Consider the following 20270-nt stretch of genomic DNA (forward strand, 5'->3'; position numbering starts at 1 on the left):
GGGTGAATACTGCCGTGAAAAAGCCAGCTCCCACTGAATGCCCCCTGCTCCTTCAGTAGACATTTTCCAACAAAAGGCTCTGGAATTTCAGCTGTCCCCGTGTGTGCTCCAGATGAGTTTTACTTCGGGTGGTTCATGTTCCTTCCAGTCTCTGCATGGTTTTTTTTCAGTGTTAGTCTGATTCAGCATCCCTTGAAAAGAATGGACATCTTGCTGGTGACTCCATCAAGACTGACTGACCTGTATTCACAAGACAGGGGAGGCACAGGTTCTCTTCCCCTCCTGGTAATGATCACAGCAATAATTTTCACTCTGCCTGGCTTATGTCTGTCTTGATTGGCAGGCTACAGAACTAACTCTCCAGCCTCTCAAGGGGTTTATAACCCTCCCTCTGAATATACCTCTTAAACTTCAGACTTGGGATATTTCCTAAATTGTTTTCTTTTCCTTTCTTTTCATCCACTTCCTCCTTTAATTAGCAAGAAGTTGTTAGCTAACAGCTGGGAAAACCTGCCCATACAGTTTTATTTCCCCGTGTTTTGTCTGTTCTGAGTTTTTCTTCATGATTTTATTTGGAAAATATCCTTGAAAAAGTGTTTATTTGCCCATCCAGTTCCCGAGCAGGATCTGTGTCTGTGTGTGAATATGGGCACATACATGTATGTGTAGCTAGTAGTATCTCTGTGAAACCTCTCTCTTTCTTGGCTCTACTGTTTGAACTGCACATCACAGCACATTGACTGACAACTGCAAACGCATTAGTTACTGTATATGAGGGAAAAATCTGGCATTCAATTGACATGATCATTATTTTATAAACTTGCTTACCTTGTAGCTGTAAAGAGTAGTTTACTTATCCGGAGGTCTTAAAAGAGCCACTGCTGGAGAGGCTAAGGGAGAGTTTAATAACATTACTTGTTTATGCTGTTTGAGAGTTCTGCTTTGTCTTTGATCTGTGTGTGGGCATCTGTATTTATCAACTTTACTCACCATTTCTTGATCATGTTAGCTCTCTGAAAGCACTGCAACGGTTTTAATGCTTTTTCCTCAAATTGCTCTGAGAGAGGTGTTAGCTCTGTTTGGAGAAAGGAGCACTGAGACTGGAAGCTTTACAAGGCCTGATACCCCCTCCTCCCTTCTTGCATGTTCAGTAGTTCTTAACTGCTGGAGCTCTTCCCAGCAGCTGAAGGGCTGTGTGACATAGAGGAGACTTCACTTAACTTGAGCTCAAGGGGCCTGGGATTGATTTGAAAGTCTATTTTTGACTAGCTGGATTTAGCTAGTCAAAGTTTACACAGCTGTAGACAAATCCAGCTGTGCTGGTAGAAGATGTTGCTATTCCCAGGAGATTATCATCATCTACCTTGCCAGAGGTTACTGCCCCAGCCATTCTGCCAATGAAACATCCCATGAGTGATCCTGAATTAAAGCAATACCAGGTGGATGGATGGATGAACTGATCCAAATGATTTTGCAGGAAGCAAACTACAGCACACTCACGTGAGCCTGCTCCATCAGCATGTCTAAAGAGGGAAAGGTGGTATACTCTGGTAGGCAGGTCAGTGTCACACAGCTGGGGACAGGGTCTCACACTTGCACAACTACATGGAGAAGAGGACATCTCTTTCTGGCTTAAGTCATAACATAACCTTCCTCGTTTCTGCTTCACTCTCCTCCCTGTGTCACCAGGGCTGGTTGGAGTAGAACTTGTTAAAGTGTCTCTCATTCTATGCACACTGTGCAAACAAAGTGTTTAGCGCTCATCCCACCCAACAGAGTACTATGGAAGTACAAATCCTAGAGATAAGAAAAATTTACACCTTTGGAGAATGCGTGGAAGTGGCAGAGTCTGACCAAAGGTCAGAGAGTAACATGGAAACCAGTCAGAATTAGAATTCATTATTTTAGCAGGCAACTCTATTCTCAAAACATCGCTCTATCTGGCTTGCTTGTAGCCTTGGCGCCGCTCCTCCTAAATGCATACAGTGAAGGTTGCTCTTCGAAGAATGAGGGTGGAAAGGGATTAATCAGTACTCCCAGCAAACATAACATGGTACAGAAGAGAGGAAAGATTTGTCAGGCTTTAAAGTAGCCAAAAATTGGCAGCAGTAACAAAAAAGCCTTAAACTGATGGGCAAATATGGAAAGCAAACATATTTGCTCTGCTGAGCAGGGACAAATATATCTAGATAAACTAAGAGAAAGATTTCAGTTTTGCCTAATCCTCATGGCATTTCCAGCCCACAGATTTCTGGGAAACTGGTGGAGGCCAAATCGCATGACATTTCTAGCCAGATTTGCTGACCAAGGACTTTGGGATCAGCCCTGAACTTTGGACGATTAGTCAAAATGAAATGCTTTGGGCTTAGCTATTAACAGAGCGTCTGGAGCTCTGTGCTGTGAGATTTGAGCACCAATCAGCTCAGTGCAAAGCCAGGAAGCCTGACTGATTCCTAACAGCCTTCCCCTTGTTTCTAGTGTAGACTCAGGCTAGACTATCAGACCCAAACCCTAGATGTCTGCTTTGTGTTTTACCTAGCTCTCCTAGGGTAAAGGGGGTTAATGAAAGAAGCTACCAAATGTATGGTACCCTGAAACAGTGCTACAGATGTACCTGCTATGATCTGCTCCTCACCCTTGGATTTACCAACTTCTGCCTCCTCTTTTCTTGCTCCACACTTTCAAGGTTACTCCTTCTTCCCTTCTTCCCTCGTTCTCAACCCTGAGAGGTGAAGGCTGTGGCTTCATTTTGTCTTCTTCCAAATTTGGGACTGCAGCTATTGCCTCCAGTTCCAGGGCCACCACTGAGCCTGGGCATGGTCCGGGCTGTTGCTATCTGAGCTGCTCCACTGTTTCTGTGTTAGGCTTTCCAGCACCACAGGCCCTAGTCACGCAGCACAGAGCCGCCTTGCTTCAACCTGCAGGAGCTGGCTCATGTCTGGCAGGACTTCTGCATACAGGCTCCATGTTGGGCAAATGCAGCTGTAGCACTGGAGCCTGACTGTCCGTGGAAGTGCTGCAGCCACATGCAAACAGTGCTGCGTTTTAGCAGTCAGCTGTGGCTCAGGTAATGTGCAGTAATCTTCCTCTGGGCATCTTGGAGTCAACTGCGCTTGTCTGGGCACCTGTCACAGATACGCAGAAGGGATCTCGATGGGAGTTGCCAGAGTGAGTATGATTCACGCATGCAACCTTCAGCAGGCTTGAGCGTGCTTGGCATGGGGTCAAGACTCTCACAACAGCTGTGCCCGTTTGCTAATGGTTTGACAAATAGGAGCATTTTTGCATTTGTCACAAAATCCCCAGGCCTGTCGCTTTCATGTTTCCCAGGGCTTTAATTCCATGCCAGTATATTGGGCTGGGGGGGAGAGAAGGAGAAGCAATGCTCCACAGATGGCCAAGGCTGGGATATCCTGGGAAGCATTAATCCTCTGAAGACAAATATTCCTTGAAGAGAGAGATTTTAAATATGTGCTGCATTTCTACAAACACTTTAAGCTGGCATAAGCCAGCCCTGCAACAACCTCTTTCAGAGGGAGGTCCGCCATTCCCGTTCCTCTGCCTCCTCCTTCCTGGCCCAGGGCTGCTCCTTTCCCCATGCTGGCACCAGCACACACATGGTTGTGCAGTGAACCAAGCCAGGGAACTCTGCCAGCTTAAAACTAAACAATTTCCTTTTCCCCAGGTTAGTTTCAACCTGGATGAGTTCCCTGATCTGGTTCATTGCAGGGCCACAAGAACACTTGTGTTGGCGCAAGGCAGGGAGTAGCAGAAGGAGTGAAGAGGAATGTGAGCTGGGGGTGAGGGGAAGGAAGGGCCATTTCCTTTAGCAGCAGTGCTGGTTTATGCTGGCTTAGAGACTTGATGTATCTGTGGTGTTAATTGCTGAAAATTATGTGCTCCAAACTGTGTGTCACAGCTGAGAGATTTTCAGGAATAACAGCCTCTCTCCCTTTTAAAACGGGGCCTTATTTCTTAGGTTCGTATTAGATTAAAGTTTGGCAGGTCAGAGTCAAAACTGAGTCCCTAATGTTATTATGCCAAATAATTGACAGTCTACCTAGGCATGACAAAAGGGGAGATGGAGACACAGGGAAGGGAGAAACTGCTTCTAAAATTATACAGCAGATTAGGAGCAGGGCCACAATGACCTGGCATGTCTCCTTGCAGCTTGGTCCCCACCAGTGGCTTCGTTGTCTCTCTGTATGGCAAGGAGAAGACTGAGTCAGTTGTCTGCCACGCTGCCCGCAGTTCCCGTGTGCATTGATGGTACATACTTATTACGTATTTATTTAAATATCAAGGAGAATAAATCTTCTGAGTGGCAGCTTGGTGAATGATTTGTCAAAAGTTGGCTCATTTACTGTAACAAAATGTGAACTAATTCCATTTATCTGAGTGGAGCTTTCCCGGGATTTACAGTGATGGAACTGAAAGCAGGATCAGCCCTACTGACTCTATAGCAGTATTAGCAAATATTCTGCTGTCCAAATCATACTGCTGGTGTTCTATGAAGTTCATCTGAGACGTCCATTAAATTCTGGGGCACAAACATTGCCTTTCATTTATAGCTGTAGCCAACAGGAAGATATCAGAATCTGACCTGTTAATGGAAAAATGGACATCAGCAAAAGTTTCCAGTATTTGCTCCTCTGCAGTCCCACTGAGCAAGAGACTTATTTCAGTCATGCTGTACAGTCCCGAGGTCAGTGCGGCTGCTCTGGCTTTACGTGCTTTTCTCTTACGTGAAGATATGACATGTTCATTATGCTTGTTGTGTCTGTAATTCACATTGAATCAGCCCCAGTCTGTTGTATTTTGAAAGTGAGGTTCTTATGCACTGATTGTGACCAAAGGCATAAGAATTTCCCCTTTTTAAGGAAAAAAAAAGTTAATTTTAGTTACTTTCTTCCCCTTTTCTTTGGTTCCTTAGAGTGTTCTTGTTTTCCACTGAGAAGATAATTTAAAGTGATACTTGACCATATTCCCATACCTTTTGCCACCTGAGAAGAGATGTACTTGAACTGATTTGCATATTTATTGAATATATGTTCCTAGGATGGCCACACTGCGATGCTGTACCTCATTTACAGCATGTTCCTGCTGGCTCTGTAGCTTGTTAAAAGAAAGACACTGTAAAAAGAAAAAAATATGCAATGCGTTATATGTGGACTACAAACATAAAAGGGACTGAAGTATGGAGGGAAAGGGATAGATTGGCAGCCTGGAGGTATAATAAGCCATTAAATCATTTAAGGGAGGCCTGCTGAGTTTGTTGTTCAATTACTGCTGCTGATGAAGAATGTCAATAATTATGATTTTCAACCCTGTATGACATTTACATTTGTAAAAGTTTCAGAGATTGGCTTTACCAAAACCTAGTGAGGCTACTATCAAGTAGCTGAGATGAGGCTCACAGTGCATCTTTTTACAAAAAGAATGTATTATGCATATGTGCTCAGCTTATTCGAAGCCCACAGCTTTTAGTCAACTCTGGCAAGCCTGAGCCAGTCAAAGCAATAGGATGGTCTGATCTCACATGTACGTCAGAGTCTGAGATGAATAGAAGAAATGGGCATGTTTACTCTTCACTGAGCCAGACACATGGTGCAGTACTTCTGGATAATATAAATTCATGAAAACTTTGCCTAGGAATGATAGAAAAGTGCTGATTTCATCCATCCATCGTCATCACCACGACCATAACTTGAATTCTTTGAAGTGAACCTTATGCATCTTTTCTATTTTATGGAAGTGACTGTTATCTGATAGAACTAGATACAACACTATATCTTCGATAATAGACAGGAGTGGTAGTTTTGCCTATAATAAAATGTCTGCATAGGACTTTTGCCAGTGGCTGAATTTCAGTCTCTGAGAGGCAGATCAGGTCAATTCTGTATTTGCCAATTGCTAGCAATATGGCACTATTTTGTATGCTCCTACTCCACATTCTTATTTATTTATTTATCTTCTAGATTTAGAAAGTCGATGTGTTAGAGAAAACAAAAAGAATTTAGATTAACCCTTCAAATAGTGGTTATGTGGGAGTGCCATTGGCATCTCTTGTTTTACAGGTATATCACTAATGAGAATTAAAGTGGCCCTAGATGTTTGCAGTGATAGAGTTACTGTGATAAGGAAAGGTTAAAGGATTAATACATTCTGGGGTTCTAGAGGTTTTCTGGGGCAAGTTCATGTAATCCCACAAACCAACTTTTCTATAGCCCATTTTACCCAATGGAGATGACAAAACAATTAAGGTGATCAAAAAAAGAGAAATGAAGGTAATTTTAAAATGCCATGTGGTAATTTATCTGAAGGGTCTCATCATTCCAGATTCATTTCCTATGCACTGTAATTGTATTCGTCCTTATAACTGTCTTTGGTATTCAGATGGATATTACAGCTGAAATCTGTAAGTACTGGGTTATATTTTAGCATAAGTTATTGGAAACTATAAATAAGATCTCACTGATTATAAACCTTCAATGAAACATAATAATCTGAAAAAAATCACAGCATAATTATAATCTCAAATATGATTAATTTGTAACAACAGTGATACTTACATTGTTTTGTTTTAGTATCAGACAAAATGTCTATGGTTTTTCATACATACCAATGTAACTGAGCTATTATTCCTTATTTATGCTGGTACAAGTGAGAGTAGAACCTGATCCCAAATTCTGAAGGGCTTACTGTACATTATATTATATCATCTCATAAAAATATTTTCATGAAAAAATACAACTTTTGAAGACCTTCACTTCGAAGAGTTTGAAAAGATTATTTTTGTTTCTTACACACCTCCACAAATATTATTTTTCAAATTTTTAACCAGAATGCTGATGAAGACATTATCCTTATTTTGTTTCCTCAACACCCACATAATAAGTACGGCTGTAGAGACAGGGAGAAAATTTTTTTTTTTTACAAAAATGTTAAAAAAATATTTTTAAAAGGCATAAGATGTTTTGTATTAAATATTGCCAATGCTGAAAGATGCTGAAGGTTTCATTTGAACAGTTGGGTGCAAGGTTCCCTCTTTCAACAAGTCTGTGTCTCAAACCCTGTTGTGTAATAACTCTAGCTGCCAACTATTTTGAAAAATAAACTGCCTAAGTTGGATTCCTGTTAAGCAATCAGCTTTAATCCTCTGGAGAAAGGGTGAATAGCTTTGTTCCTCTTCCTTGAAGTCTGGGTTAACCTCCTTCATTTCTTTGTCTATAATAATTTTGGTTCATAGAGAAAGCCTTCCTTGTGCTAAAAGCTCTGCTTGGACACAGGGCGCTTCCCAGCTCCCCGTGCGGTTGGCTTGTGTGTTTGTATACCTCTTTAACCATCCAACCCTGATCTTTGTGAAGGATTCTGAAAAGTAGTTATACTTGGAGAGTGGTTTCACAGTTACCTCGAACTGATCTAAGTCAGCACAATGCCAAGAGGGCTGGTCTTGCCCTCCTCTCTCTGTCTGGAGACAGGTCTTTTGGAAAAGTAAGGATCACTTGGGGCATGGTTTCACAATAGCTTAAGCTGGTCTGTGCTGGGACTGGCACAGATTCTAGCTGTGTGTTCCCTCCACGCTTGCTATTGATTCAGAGTTCACTTAGCAGAAACTAATGACTCTTCTCTTTTTGTAGTGTTAGTTTTCTGCCACCTTAGTGAGCTGAACTGGGTCATGCAGGAGGGAGCCCAAAGAGCACCTTTTCCTGTGCCAAGAAAGAAATGGAACGTGCACAAGAGTTCAATATCTACTAGGATAGACCTTGACAAAGAGTGTATGAGACCGTCAGCACAAGAAATGCATCTGACCCTAGGACTTTCCTGTTTTGGTTACCCAGTACATTTGCAAACACACTTGTATTTGCTTTTTTGTTCAAACACTTATCTTTCTTGTCTGGGACACTTTGGCTCCCTGGTCTGGCAGCTGACAATGCATTTCCTTGTGCCGAGAGTCATCACAGACTCCCCAGGGTTGCCCATACACAGAGAAGAAGATTGCTAGAGGCTCTTTCACACATACTGATAGAAGAATCATCAAAAATGGTCACTGGGGGAAATTATTTTCTTTTGGAAGTGAAGAGTTAAATCATGGTGGGTGCTTCCTGGCATGAAATGCAGCCCATGAGAAGAGACTGCTGCAGGGGAGGCGGTATCTCTTTTTAGGAGTATACCCACCTTCTAAGCACTGTATCTCTGCTTGCTTCTGTCTTACAAAAGTATACAAAAGATGACAAGTATCTTTTGCAAGAACTGCAGCTGTTTACTATGGGATTTGTAGAGGAAGTAATACAGCCTGTTTCCCCTCCAAAACCAGGACTGTGAGACTATTGCTGCAGCAGAAGAATAAGGCCCTTGGTGAAAGAGAAAAACTCACTCCCTTGCATGGGAGTTACAGGCAGAACTTGGGTAAAGGGCTAACACCCATCAACACATTTTTGATGTCACCGCGCTGTTCCCCTCTATTTGAGCTGACAGCTGATGCCAGGACTTGGCTACATCTCCCCTGCGTTGAGAGGAGTTTGGATGTCAGATGCAGGGAGATGGGGCAAGCTTGGGCAGCCAGCCGTGAGCAGAGCGAAACAGTGAGGAATGACTCTTTGCTCCAGGGCGTGAGGTGCCATTGCTAGTCTGACCTTTTGAATACAAAGCATTTGTCAGAAATCCAGAGAAAAGCGAGCCTAACCAGTCAGGGTGGCTCTGCCTTTCTTTTAAAGAGAAGCTCATGTATTCAAGCAGACACACCTACCCCCAGGCCTGACCCAGACATTGTAGGCAAGTATCTCTGATGAAAGTGGGGGCCCCACGTTCCCTCCCATTAGCAGGAGAAACAAACCTCGCACCCTTGCGTGAGCCCTTTGCTCATTCCAGCTGGGAGCCCAGTAACTCCCAGTGCAGCCAGGAGAAGTTGTTAAAGGCTAACATGATGTTAAAGGCACCATAAGATGGGTGCAGGCAGCTCTAGTGAGAACTGTGTGAATCTTTCTTGTGGTTCATTCTTTAGATATCCCGTCCTGCACCTTGAAGCTTCAGTGCCCAGGGTCTGACACACAGACAGCCTTTCTTCAAAGGGTGTCTCCCAACACCCCTCTGACTCCCTGAGCCACCACTCTCCAATGCAGATCTCCCAAAGTCTCACGCCTTGAGCTCTGGACTCGCATGACTGAATCCCCAGTCATGCTCTCCCACAGGCAGGCCAGTGCACCACTGTCTCGTTGTCATGTAGGTTCTCAGCCTCACACCTTGGTGGTCATGGCAGGAAGCTGAGGATGTGAATGGCAGCTCAGGGTCAGAAGAGGGGAAGTGAAGTTTATGCACCCTAAAATCCCTGTCTTTTCTGTACTTTTCTGCACCACAGCTGAGAGCTCTGTCCATTCCCTGTCTGGAGGTCTGATACACAACATGTATCTTCCCATGTGTGACAAGGTCACAGGCTGCTCTGCATGGCAGAATGAGTAGACTGAACCATCCTTACGTTCCACCATGCCAAGTATGCTTTTTCTGGGAGCTTTTCGTCCCTCCTCCTTTAGATCTGCTTTAAGCTGCTGCAGAACTGTACTTAGTAACGTCGCAGGGACCTTTGGAAACATTCGCAGGTTGCACACCATGGAGTAATACATCGGCACATTCCAGTCTCACTTTTAACTCTGCTTTCCTCCACTAAGCCAATCAAGCACGCAAATCTCTGCAGATTAAGGAAGGCAGGACACCAACTGGGAAGGGCCCCCTCCTGTTTCCTGCACCTTTCTTCAGCAGTATGCAGAACAATTTGCCTTCCAAGCTGACCCTCAAGGCCACACAGAGCTGCCTGTAAGTGGTGTGGTGATGAAGAATAGCAGTTGTTTTACAAGACCAGCTGAACACAGAGCTGGGTTTTGTCTGGTCGCTCCATGCTCGGCCCTGACATCTAGTGGAACAATTGCACTAAAGCATTTAAGCAGCTGAGCAGAAAAGATCGGGGTTTGCTTCACGGCAAGGCTCAGTGGAGCAATCATTTTCTCTGTATGCTGGTTTCTTTTATTGCCCTTAATACTGCCAAAGGATTTGCTGTGGGAGAAAGGAGGAGGCCCCAACATGAACAAAGGGCAAATCCTTCGGGTAGCAGTTTTTTCCTTTTCCTCTGAATATGAACTTCTTTTTGCTGCCAGGTGAATGGTCTTCTAGCTGCAGCAGTGACAAACATCAGTTTCACAGTTACTTCTTGATTAACACTATTAAATAAAAACCAACTGTGACACGATCCCAAGAGACCATAGGGTAAAACTGTCAGAGAGCTCATAATGAACCCTGTGAAAAATGAAAAAATGCTATGGGCTAAATTTTCCACCCAGCTTCTCAGAACACAGCTGTGCCACTTGTAAGTACAACTGTTTGCACATGCGACCCATGCTCTGTTTTCACAGGTGAGAAAGGAGCTCTCAGTGCGCGGAAACATTTTGTGTATATAAAGCAGATTTTTCAACTGCTCGGCTGGAAGTGATACACGTAATTGTCTTTCATAAGGACATGCATAAATACCTCATCTCAGCTGAGAGGACAAACATGCGGTTTTGTGCTCTTGGAAGGTTGTTGAATGTTTGTGATGCCCTTTGTGTAGGAGCTGAAAGCGTTACGATTACAGTGACGACAAAGATGACCAGCTGTTGTTGAGGTACAACAGGAATCTGTATTTGTAACATTTAGAGACTCTGCATTTGTGGTGCTTGATCACCAGCACAGACAAATTGAGTTTCCCATGGCCAGACCCAGGGGTTAGGTCTGAGGGGTTCGTGCCTGCTCAGACACAGGCTGGCAGTAGCCCTCCCACATGCAAGTCAGATCTTTACAACGGCCAAAAACTCATTCTTGTAGCTTCTGCCTGGGGACGGGGGCTTCCAACAGGGGCACAGTGCAAGGGGCAGGAATGCCTTAAATGGCTCCAGGAACTTCCAGCCCACGGCTGGAGTACTCCTCAGAGACATACTTCAAAGCACCTGGTCAAGCGACTGACTAACCGTCGTAACAAGTTACTGCCTATCCGCTGACTCTGCTTGTGGGGCACATCTTACTTCATCACTGATGCCAACAGAGTTGATTACTGTGGCTGTGCTGATTGTTGGCAACTTACTAAACTGCTTTCGGCTGTGTGTCTAGACCCTACGAGTCTGATCTGAGACAGCTGAAGTGGAACTGGAGCCAAAGCTTTTGTGCTCTTTGAGGCTGCTACTTGATTCTCCATCAAATGGGGCAGTGACATTCAGTGCCAGGGGACATGCCGAGTGCTCATTGTGTAGGGCCAGAGGCAGTGTCAGAGAGCTCCTGCAGAACGGTGGCATCTCTGCTGCTAATGTGTTGGGCAGTGCTGCTGTATCAGGGCCATGGCTTCTCCTGGTGGGTTTATTTAGGATTTGCACAGTTTGATCACTGCACGAGTCTTAAACAAGGAATTAATTGAGATTTTAATAAATGGTCACTGCATGCTAATTGAATACCCACTTGGTTATTTAAAAATATTATGTGAAGTTTGTGTAATTGGTTACATTGGTATTAAATTAGCATATAAAATCTCCTGCAACTCTCATATGATTTAATGAGGCTGTTATCGTGCGTGAATAAAACGGTGATTGATGAGTGAAAACCTCTTTTCCGAGCACGGAGATTCTTTAATAAGGTCAGGAATATTTCTGACACGTACTGAGTTACTCATGTTATGCAGGTCACTTTTTGACGACAGAGTGACCCATGTGTATAATGAGGACTTTGGGATTGAAATGGATTCCTAACTAACCCAGCGTGTGACTGGATTTGGACCTGCAGTCGCACAGTAGCCTGTGAAAAAAGAGAGGTCACTACTCTGTCCTGGCTGAACTCCTCTCTTTTTAATTGTCAAGCACTGAAATGGACTGAGCTGTAATTCAGGGCGGAAAAGAATAGAAAATATAAAAGGCAAATCAGTAATCTGGAAAAGTAGGATTTGAAGCTCCTCCTCACATTAATCCTGATGCCACTTCCATCTGGCAGGTCAGAGCTGCCTCGTGTGTGGTCTGTCTTGGGTGTGCTGAAAACCCAACATCAGCCCAGGGACAGCCCAGCCAAACCTCCTTTCCTCCAGTTATAACTCCCATCTCCTACTGTTCTGGCAGGAGAAAGGTGGAGTGTCTTAAGAGACTCTTTGATGGCCATTACAGGAATTGGCCTTGTGGTGTGTTGAACTGATTTGGGGCCAGAGTGTGTGGATGAAACGGAGCAAGTAGATGGATTAGACCACAGCCACTCTAGCAGTGTGTGGGGGAGAAGGGACATTATCCTGCAATAAACCCCCTTGCTAGAATGCATTAGGGTTCACTGGCAGTTGGTATAAGGAAGAACAGCCACATGGGCAGGAACTGAGGGATGTTGGCAGGGGGTGTGAAGTCACTTATACACCAGTCTTCCTAAGCTGTGCCGATGGCGGTGTAGTTAGCCGCATAAGATTAAAATATGGATGCTAGGATTTGATGTAACTGAGCTCTGCTCTCCCGGTGTGGAAAGCAGATGTTCTCAGGTTTCCAGGTGCTGAGAAATGCTGTGTCAAGCTCATGGAAGAGCTTGCCAGGTAGTTTGAAGATAGCCAGTTTTCTCATCTCTTGGGCACGCTCCCAAGCCAATGTTCAATGCCTGATGTAAGGCAGACAAACATCTGTCAAGATTGATGTAGGCAGAGCTGCTCCTGCCTTGGGGCAGGCAGATAGTCTAGGTGATCTCTCGAGATCCTTTTCAACTTTCATCTGAGATTGATTTCCTGGGGAAATGGTGCAGCCACTCTCCTCCCCTCCCCAATAGTTTTGGAGCCAGTTGGCCAATTTTGAGCACATTTGAACTCAGAGATACTAAATTTCCAGAGCTTTGTGAAAATCATCAGCTGGGTAGAGAAGAAAGACCCAAATTAGTGCCCCCACTGAGAAATGCAGTTACAGCTCATCTCATTCATTCAGAGAGGCAGCAGCCAGCTGGCCAGTCTTCATATGTAATGGCCAACCTCTGGGACAAATGGAGCCATGAAACACCCACAGCTCGTGCTGCCTCATCCTCAGCTAACAGGGGATAGAGGAGGCAAGTGTGGAAGTTACTGTGTGGGACAGGAGGGAGAGGGTTATAGCAAGGGCTTAGGGGATGTGGAACACAAAGCTGGAGGGAACTGAGCTTCGTTAGCCGCTTTGCTCCTCTAACAAGTTGTTTATGAATCCATAGTTGTCTTGCCCACCCTCTATGCTGTCTGTTCACCATCCTGTTCTTTAGTTGCTTGGCAGAAGATCTAACTTAAGAGAGATCAAGCAGCAGCAACACATTGTCCAAAGTTGTCTGACTCCCTCCATCTGGTGATTCCCGGTCTAGCCCTATACTCACTGTCTGTGAATTAGGAAACGTTGTGAAGGTGTCGAGGAGTGCATGAGCATGTAGCAGGGATAATTGCTGTATGGGAGGGTAAGAGTGAAGGAGAATATATCCCTAAGGTTGTGTGACTGTGCACGTACATGATTCCTGAGAATCATACTACCTGTGCTCAATGTGGGAGGGAAGCAGAAAATGTACCTAGATTGATACTTTTTGTTGCCACGTCTCTATTCCCCTGGTCTGGGCTCTGCAGTAGAATGAGCATGCGGGTTCCTGGTGTCTGTGTGTGAACAGACTGCCCAGGCCTTCCACTGGTCTACAGATACAGGGACGAATTTTGAAAACACTGTTTCATTGCATTCCTTCTAGAGGTCTGATTCCTTATCTCTTTCCCTCCTGCCCACTGGTTTGATTTTGCATGCTTATCTGTTACATCCTTTTCCTGCCCAATAAAAACCCATTTTTGGAGCTGGATGTGTATGTGTGCCTGACTGCTGACCTCTACAAAGCTTTTTAAATATCCCTAGCTGTAAGCACAAACTTAACTGACTGTTGTTTGAATTAGTATTCTTATTTATTTGCACTTATGGCAGAACCCTGCCCCTTGGCAGACTTAATGAAGTTGGATATCACAAGTAATGGGGTTTGCTTCTGATTGTGGTGTGAGTGTGGGTGCAGCCAGCTCATACTTCTCCGCACCATAGAGCCTTTAGGTAGGTTCTTGTCTGTGACTTGTGTCCATGTCTGCTCAAACATGTAAGGCTCAAAACACAAGCTGTGCTTTTGATCATGCCAGAGCTCATTCCAGGGAGGAGCAAACTCACTTGTGCGTTGATTCTTCCTCAAAACCTCTCCCTCAGTTTGCCACCATAGCACCATGCCAGCATCAGAGAAGTAATCCCAAAGTGTCTCAGCCCAGAGAACCACAGGGAATACCAGGCACCAGTGGCTACAAAAAGAGTCAGGACCCAGAGCACTGTGAGAGAGGACCAGATTTTCCTGGGTGCACATGCAGAGCCTGTAGACAGGGCAGTATGTGTCCCTGAGGGCAAACAGCACCCCATTTACCTGAGCACCTCCATAGTCTCTTTGCTAGGCCACTGTGTGCAGAGGCAGCAGACAAGCAACCTGGAAACCACTTCCTCCCAGGCAAAGCTGGGGGTGATGCTGAGACGAGCACTAAGACGAAGATCTAACTATGCAGTGAAAACACGCTCCGGGCGGGGGGTGGCTCTTGCTGCAAAGAGAGAAAACAAAGAAGGGAAGAAATAAGGTAGAAAGCCTCAAAGTGATGAAGTGGCTTGCTTAGGGTCACACAACAGGATGGTGACAGAAGTTGTACTGAGCTTTCTTGATGCCTGGTTTAGTGTTATTTCAGCTCAGCTGCCTGGCTTCCAGGATGTTGTGACTGCAGAGCCTACAGTCACTTACGCCTATTATTATTTGTACTTCTGTTGAAGTAGGTTTCTGGATTTCACCCATGCTGGTCTATCCTCCTGGGAAGTCAAATGGAAATGCTATAGTCTATAACGATCTCATTCCCCTGGCAATGCACTGGAATCACAAGCGTTTACGTTAGCTAAATATAGCAAAGAGGGACCTGTGGTTGATCAGTATTTCTCCCATTAGTGCTGTAGGTGGAACTGCACTTAATAGGAATTACACTAAATGGATATAGGAGACATGGGGATAATTGACCAAACTTGTCTTAAATGTGTTTGTGGAGAGAAAGAAGCCACAAAATGACAGGCATTTTCTCCATTAGCCTCTATAGAGAAGTTAGCAGGCACTGTGGGCCAGATTCTCAGCTAGAGAGACTTGCCATTGCCTTTTTGTCTTCACTGGAATCAAGCTGATTTACCTCAGATGCACACAGCGTATTGGTGTCGCCTGAAATATTAAATGTCTTAGGCTCATGGAAAAGTGAGGAAAAGACATAACTACTACAACCACAGGTTTATTGTCATGAGTTTGAGCTTTTTAAACAGGAATAACTGAGCCTGCTGAATAGTAGAATTAAGGCCAATATGCCCACTGGTGTAAATGAGAATGCAGCTGTATGGCCAGCAATAGAATTCCACATATTATGCCAGGAAGTAATTTAACACTGAATATATTATTTCTTTAATATACAATGTATGCAAGCTGACAGGCTCATTTCCCAGAAGGTATTTTTTAGTACCAGTATACCTGAAACTGCAAAATAGATGTGTCTTTTCAGTCTTTCCTCTTTACAAACACAAAGCTGTTCATTTAAATGAAAGGGAACTTAATGCACCATTTATAGCTGTGCATTTTGCACTGGTATTTGCATTCAACATTGATTCCCTTTTATTTCAAAGGAGGTAGTGACAGGATTTGTAAATTATTCCCAGCCACTATCCACATCAGTCTAAACATGAGAGGTTGTGTTTTTTTCACTATCACCATTGGGGATTGTGCTAAACAGTAACCTCCATGTAATGGTTCTGGTCTCTGACCCCACCTCCAGTGAAATCTTCTACAAACATCTCTTTATATGACCGCATTCATCTTCTGAGGACGTGTGTATTTCTCGCGTCTCAAAAAGATCTTCCTTTGAGGGGAGATTATAGTGCAATGCATTGGCATAGTGCTTCATAACTCTAATTCAGAAAAAAAAAATGTTGAAGTTAAGTGTGCTCTTAAGATTGAAGGAAGGAGCTTTATTTTTAAGAAACTTTCTAGCCACCATAGTGACAGGGAAAAATAACATCTAGGTATGCTTTTTCCCCCCAGTGTCATGCCAGTCTAACGATTCTAGGACCTGAGTCATGATTTTGGAATGCTCCATTGACTCCATTGAAAATTAAGCACTTCAGGTTGAAGTGCTTGTATAAGTCTTGTCTTGAGTAAGATTAGATTTATACTTGTGCTTAAGTGCTTTGCTGAACAAGGGCCCAATTAAGTTAAATATGATTATTTTGTTTCCAGAGACAATCCTCTTTCACAAGTCTGCAGCAACCAGCTACTGCAAATGCATTCATCCTTAGGAATGAATGCCTTTACCAAGACTCAAATAAAAATAGAGCAGTTTATTTTAAAGGGAAGCTGGATTTTCATCTTTTCTAATAAAAAAGGGAAACCTGATTAAACTCTTTACACTTATAAGTGCCCTACTTTCAAATCAGACCTGACACTAAGTAGGTTAGTGGGAGGGGAGCTTTAACAAATTTCCTTTAACAGAACTTGATGTGATCCTCTGACCTGAATTTTCAGACTCCAGTCTGCTTTAAAGAACGTGCTTGAGCGTTAACCGACAGTAAAATTCACAAAAGAGCTAAGCTGTTAATTTAAAAAAACAACAACACAACAATAACTCCCCCACCCCAGACAAACACAAAACCCCAACCTAGGACCATACACAGTCTGTTACGATACTACTTGTACATGTGTGTGTATGAGTGTGCTTCTGTATACGCTTTTTTCCCTCTTTTTTTTTTAAAGGAAGAAAAGTTGCTATTGAAAGTGTTAAGGAAGCAAACCTGGGACTAAGCCCAATGCTACTGAAAGGGGCTTTTGATGATACATCCCCTGAAAAACTACAGTCCTCCCATAAGTCATCAGATATGGTATTGCAAAGGCATTTAAATGTGAGGTCCTGTCAAGTTATGCGAAAGCCCCATGATGTATGGCCCAAAGGAGTTTATCTTGCTCTGGGAAAAAAAGACCTTGGAACTGACACTTTATATTCTGAAGCCAATAAAAACATCTTAAAATAACGCCCCCTCCCTTCCTCAAAGAGTAACTGACAGTGAGAGAGAGAGCAGGGGTGGGAGAGCAGTGATCAGCAATGATTCAGTTTCTGGGTCTGAGAACTTTGTTGTGGGCAGTGCAACTCCAATGATTTATAATTAACTCCAACATGAAGAAGAAAATGCCAGGCTTTCATAACAGCACTACAAAAATAACCACATTCTCAGTGTTTGCAAAATTGGAAACAAATGTCCCAAGGAAAACAAGAGCTCTTTACAGCCCTATCCATGTTTTAGAGCAAGGAAAATACTGGAATTCAATCATGACCACAGATGATGAGCCAATATCATTTGTCATGGGAAATTCATCTGGGTAAAACAGGATTGCTCCATTACCCTTCCATCACTCTAACAAATAACTGGATTGAAATCTCTTAAATTAAAAGCAGTTAAGACCTTTTTTTCTTTTTGGCAGAGAAATGTTGTCATCTTCTGTACCCCAAGGACCTGAAAGTGAAAAGCGATAGACTTAAATATATACATCTCTTGCATCCAGCTAGTGATACAAGATTCCTGAGTTCTGGCTGATCATATGAGTGATCTTAGATAGTAGTTATGTAAAGACACCTGATGGTTTTGGGGTCTGGGCCCAGTAGATTCTGGTTTATGTGATTTTAAGTAGGGCATGTTATTTCAATTTGGCAAGATACTACTTTTAAACACGGGAGTAATCCCAGTACAGCTAGTGGGGCTACTAGGCAGAGATGTAAGTATCTTGCTGACTCAGGACCTGATTTAGACAAGTAGCAGTGGCGTAAAGGCCTCCAGAGAATAATAGTGAAAATCCTGAACTGGGTCATGAGGAAGTAGTAAAGATGAAAAGTTTCTCTAAAGAGGTTTCATAAGGGAAGCCCCGAACAGATCATTGCTGGCTTCCATTATGTTAGTAGCAGTCTTGTGCTGATGGATCTTTTTTCTTAAAAATTAATCTCCGGGGTCCTGGGATTTTAGAAACCTCTCTATTTCTGCATCTGTATCTATCTCTATCTCTGTCTCTATCTCTATCTCTATCTCTATCTCTAGCTTTAAAAACCTTCTAATTCTTAGAGTTGAAGATTTAAAAAAAGCTGATATAATCATGTAGGGCCTGACTCCTTTTTCCCAAATGCCAGTGCCTGTCCATGCTGCACAGAGGAGCAGAGACATTCAGAAAGGAACACGCAGCAAAATGTTCTTTTTGAATTCCTTTGTGAATCCTTATTTTGTGGATCCTGAGGTGAGATGTGTCAGGGACATGCTCAGCACTCCACAGCTGTATTCTCTGGGGGCTTCACCATTTTTATTGATATATTTCATGCTAAGTACTACACAGAATGTAGTCATGCCAAGCAATGATGACAGCCCCTGACCAGGAGCATTTACAGTGTAAAAAACACAAATCAATGAAAGTCACGGCTACTATAGAACAGATCAAATGCAACACTATCCTGACAAAGGAAGACAAAAGCAAATATATAATGAAAACATCCTCTCAATGTGTTTTTTGTACTCCAGTGACCCTGTAACTAGCATTTATAACTATAGCCACCTATATAGCTGTCATTCCATTTCTGATAAGACGTATCCCTGTTTAAGTTGACAGTTTCTTTGGAGATACTTGAAAGAAAGCGTTGTGATTCTCAGTCATTATTATTTTGTCCAGACCTAACATTTTTCTTTTTTTCTTTTCCTTCTCTGCTCCAGTTGAACTCCTGTCAAATGCACCCATTGGAAACAATAAGATAAACCACCTCTGTCATTTACTTCCAATGCAGGAAGTCTTAACTGTGGTCTCTGTTCATTAGCACCCCTGGCTTTCAGAGCAGCCATCCGCAGAGCTGCTGCAGGATTCAGTGACTACAAGCCTGTGAAACCTAATTTTGATTCATCAGCTGAAATCTCTCTAACACAGCCCTTGTGAGCTTGAAATCTAGCTGTTTTTTACCTGGTCTTGTGCGTGCAAAGTCAATATTTGGCTATATTGGGAAGATTTTGCAGAAGCCTAGAAATCTCTTGTTGATGGGTACCCTCTTTAAAGTGGCTTTGCAGTAAGGGAGTTTGACAAGGTTATTTTTGCGTGGCTGTTGTTTGGAGGTTGCTGTTCGATTTCTGTAAAATCTCACTACTTTTCTGTTTTGCTGTCCAGGACAAATTTTGTTCTTTTGGTGAATATAATCAAACATCTCTCAAATTTAGAATTATCAGAGGCACTGGATACCTTTTACTCTTATAAAAGCAGAACTTCAAAAGGTCTGTTTTGCTTTGTAAGGTATTTGTGGAAAGTAGACTAGAATTAGTTCGCTGGAAAATATCCATTTAACAAAACTGAAATATTTTCACAAATGTACCAGTTTCATCAACATTTTCATGCGAAGATATTTCAAAATTCCCTTTGATAAGACTGAAATGCTTCACTTCAATAAGAAAAGGACCTTTAATCCCAAGAGGGTCAATAGGTTTCATTTAGATTTCAGTATAATTTCTTATAATATATGAATGAAATTGAAAGGAAATACAGTGTGAAAACATTTTGACCTGTCTGATGGAAAACATTTTTATACAGCATAAATGAAGACTATTTCAACAGAAAGTTTGGAGGCTTTTAGTTTTCTTCCAAATTCAGAATGAAACACAGCTTCAAAATGTTCAATTTTCTTGTCACATTTTAATGTTTTGAACAATTTAAATTTTGTCTAAGAGCTGCAAATGTTTATTATATTGACATCTAAGTGGTCAGGATGTTACTACTTGAGTTTTTCCTAGTGATTAGGACCACGATTGCCTTTAAATTAATATTCATATTGCATTTACTGGCTGTAACCATACCTGGAAATACTTGAGAAAGCTCCATTTTAACAAACGGATTATAACATTGATCTGGGATAGGGAAGATCTTCATAAACACTGGCTGACTAACAGTCATAACATCTCTGTGGGGCAGGTAAGTATTATTATATTCATTTAATGGATAGATAATCCATTGAACAAAAAGGTCTCGTGTCAATCCAGTGTCTGTGCTAGTATTACAAGTCCTGACTATGTGAAATTAGAGTTGATACATCTCAGTGAAGAAACCAATGGTGGAATCTATCTAGCCAGCCAGCCTTTCCTTCACCATTTCCTTGGAATTTAGACATCAGCACTTGGCAAATTCTTGTATCCTTT

The 20270-nt window shown here is 42.8% G+C and overlaps 1 long non-coding RNA gene across 13 annotated transcripts in view; it reads left to right on the forward strand.

The window, feature by feature from the left end:
* LOC142088699 (uncharacterized) overlaps nucleotides 1-20270 on the forward strand; it is a 108831-nt gene that overhangs the window by 13082 nt on the left and 75479 nt on the right. The window contains exon 3 of one of the 13 annotated variants that reach the window (XR_012675925.1): nucleotides 4572-5347. The exons of the other annotated variants lie outside the window; for them this stretch is intronic. This is a non-coding gene — a long non-coding RNA (uncharacterized LOC142088699). Of the gene's footprint in view, nucleotides 1-4571; nucleotides 5348-20270 lie in introns of those variants that run through there. 13 annotated transcript variants of the gene reach the window in all.

This window comes from Calonectris borealis, chromosome 15, assembly GCF_964195595.1.
Source record: "Calonectris borealis chromosome 15, bCalBor7.hap1.2, whole genome shotgun sequence".
Lineage (NCBI taxonomy): Eukaryota > Metazoa > Chordata > Aves > Procellariiformes > Procellariidae > Calonectris > Calonectris borealis.